General features: G+C 38.8%; 1 long non-coding RNA gene across 1 annotated transcript; it reads left to right on the top strand.

Moving 5' to 3' along the window:
• Positions 1 to 347: 347 nt before the first annotated feature.
• LOC132599767 (uncharacterized) lies at positions 348 to 3,032 on the top strand. The gene is made up of 3 exons (XR_009567000.1): positions 348 to 872; positions 1,646 to 1,696; positions 2,767 to 3,032. It is a non-coding gene; the product is annotated as an uncharacterized LOC132599767 (long non-coding RNA).
• Positions 3,033 to 3,279: the final 247 nt, after the last annotated feature.

The raw sequence follows: 3,279 nt of genomic DNA, 5'->3' as shown, positions 1-3,279 counted from the left end.
TATCAATCGTGTGTCATATGTGATGTCTGTAAACATGAACTCCCCCAAAGTATTTTCAAACCCTATGAGATTAATTTAACATTCGAGGACGAATGTTCTAAAGGGGGGAAGGATGTCATATCCCGTATTTTTGAACCTCGGAGCATCTGCTGGGGTGGGGCCCATATACCGAGATTTTTTTTGGAACATCTGAAAAGTCATATGAATCACATATGTAAAGTTAAACATAACTCATGAAGTACCTTTGGACCAAATCAAAGTGGAAACCCTCCAAACGAATATTTTTAAGAAAACGTTTTCGGGTGACCTGACTTTGGGGGGCAAAAACTGTATTGTAAGTTTGGAATTTCGAAAATACCTTGAAATAGAAGTTGTAGATAATTGAATTAGCTTTCCATCCATAGGTCGTGGGTTCCCAGGTGACGTTGGTACAAGGAGATATGAACGTTTTAAGGTCGAAAGGTCAGTGGGCTAGGCCCAACTCGGGACCAACCGAGTTGGCCCAAAAAAATGAAAAAAAAAATCAGGCCCAAGTGAGGAGCCATTCGGCCATGGTCCATAAAAAGGATCCAAGCCCATGGAATTAAGTCATGTGGTCAATGAATAAAAGACCACTTAATCATCCAAATTCCATAGAACTTTCAAGAGAAAGAATAGGAGGAAAAACAAGAGAAAAACAAGAACAAAAAGAGGGCATTTCGGGTTTGGCCATAGAAAAATCACCCCTCAAAATCTTGCCTCTAAAATTATTTTCTTGTTGAATTCCTACTAAATTAAGTGCCCTCTACAACTTGGTGTAATTGTTTTGGAAGAAGGAGCACTTATTTCTTCAAGTTGACAACTTGTTCAAGTGAAGAAGTTTGTAGAAAAAGGTAAGAATCAATTCCTTTTTCTTATGTTATGAAGGTTTGTTTATGTTGTGGTATGTGGAAATGAGTAGAAATTATGGAAATAAGGAAGTTTGCAAAGTGGGTATGTATATATATATATGTAGCCATGGGTATATATATGTTGTATACATATATGAGTTGAATTTTATGTTGCATTCTAGTTGTGGTTATGATGGAAATTATATTGGGAATGAAAGTTGAATGAATTTTGGTTGAAGTTGGAATGTAGATGATTATGTCACTTTAGAATAATTTTGTGATATTATGGAAATGAAGTTGTTAAGATGTGAATTATGATTATGGTTGATGAATTTGGAAGTTGGAAACTTGTTATGAAGTTGTATGCCAAAGATTTGATGTTTTGCATAAGTTATGATTTTGGCGGAAGATTGTATATCATGTATATCGAGTGTATATCTTAAGGAAAACGATATGAAATGTTTCTAGAACTATATGGTGATGATCATGATGGTTGTTGAATATGAAATTATTGATCTTAGTTGAAAGTTGGGTTGAATTGAAGATTATGTCAACTTGTGAGAAAAATGACTAGTTGAAGGATATTTGTGTTTTTAATGTTCATTGTTGATATTGTTGTTGTCGTTTGGGTTGTTGTTGATGATTTATAGCCGAGTTGAATTCTCGGGGTGTCATATGTATAGGGGAAGTGCTGCCGAAATTTCGGTAGCCAAATATGCTTAAAGTTGAAATAATGGCATTAATAATTCACAATTGGTAAACTTGACCAATTGAAGTTTTTCGACGAAACGGGAAGTGAGTTTGGAAAGGCTTAAGGAGCGCGAAAGGTATGTAAAGCAACCCCAATTCTTCCCTTGGCATGCCCCTAGTGTGTTAGGGTCGGATCCGGGCCTCGAAGGACCTCTTGGCCCTCGGAATCCGCAAGACAAAATTTCAGTTTTTCCTTCAGTAGAATTGAACCATTTTGATACGCTTTTTCTGAAATTATGCAATTTTGCTCTAAATTATTCAGAAAGTCATAGAATGTTTGTATAACCTTTTTAGGTGATACTATATGCTTAGAGGGCACAATTTGAGCCCGCCGCCTTGTTTGTCCCAAGGCGGGCCCGCTATTTACGGTTTTGCCCCTAATGTGTTAAAGCTTCCTTTTTAAGCGATTTTTGAAAGAAATGTTTTAATTACCCTACTAATCGCTTAACGAATATTATTTTAAATATTCTGTTAAATATTATAAATTATTTTGACACTCGGAATGACTTCGGGAAAGTTATACTTCTGTAATTTATTATGATATCCGAAATACATTTATTATGATTCCGTCCGACCCCATTGGATTTGTTTGTCTTCGATACGCTTCATCGAGTCTTTGAAAACATTTATTATATTTTTAAATTGCATTAGTCTCTCACTACTCCACTCGTGGATGTCCCAATGTTTCCCACACTGAGCCCGGTCCAGGATATGTTGTCAAGCGTAATTCTCTGCATTGTTCGCCGCGTCCCGGTGTGAGGGGGCAGGTATACGCGTACATGGGTCTGTGGAGTATGATGTGCCATGTCCGCCTATTCTGATCTGATCTGTATGGCCATTTTGATATGACATTATATGATACGGGGCCACGCCCCTTTTTCTGATTCCTCTGTATAGTGACACCAGCGTCGGGAGGGTGGCCACATTCTGTCTGCCGAGTCCCGTGTCAGGGACCGGATATGATATGATATGACTTATGTTTCTGTACGCATTCTGTTTGTTTTGGAAATATGCATTTGACACTCTGGATTCTGTACTCATTTTCTGTAACCATTATGATTTGACTTCTGTGATTCCGCTTTACATATTCAGTACATATTTCGTACTGACCCCCTTTCTTCGGGGGCTGCATTTTCATGCCGCGCAGGTACTGACGACAGGTTCGCTGATCCACACGTTTAGGATCCTATTTCTGCTATTTGGGGCTCTCTCTTCTACAGAGCCCATCTTTTGGTACAGTCTGTCACTGCTATCTGGATATGTACTTTGTTCAGGGTATGACGGGGCCCTGTCCCGTCTTATGATTATGATATGTTCTGTAGAGGTCTGTGGATACATCTGTGTGGGTTCTGTACATATGTTTGGGATATTCTGTTCTGTGATGGCCTTATCGGCCTATGTGTGCCAAGTCTGCTTTTCTGCTAAGTTCTGTAGCGACCACTAATATTATTATTATATTATTATTCTGTTAATATGCTAATTTGGGGTATCGGGTACGTATAGGTGCCCAGCTCGGGCACTGGTCGCGGCCCACGGGGTTGGGTCGTGACAGTAAAATCAAGAAAAAAAGTGATCACTTGCAAGACCTGAGAATGGTGTTTGACCTGCTACGAAGGTACCAACTCAAAATGAATCCTTTGAAGTGTGCATTTGGGGTTAC

Source organism: Lycium barbarum, chromosome 6 (assembly GCF_019175385.1).
Source record: "Lycium barbarum isolate Lr01 chromosome 6, ASM1917538v2, whole genome shotgun sequence".
In the NCBI taxonomy this organism is placed as follows: Eukaryota; Viridiplantae; Streptophyta; class Magnoliopsida; order Solanales; family Solanaceae; genus Lycium; species Lycium barbarum.
The sequence above is the reverse complement of the archived record's forward strand: the minus strand, read 5'-3'. Positions and strand labels throughout refer to the sequence as shown.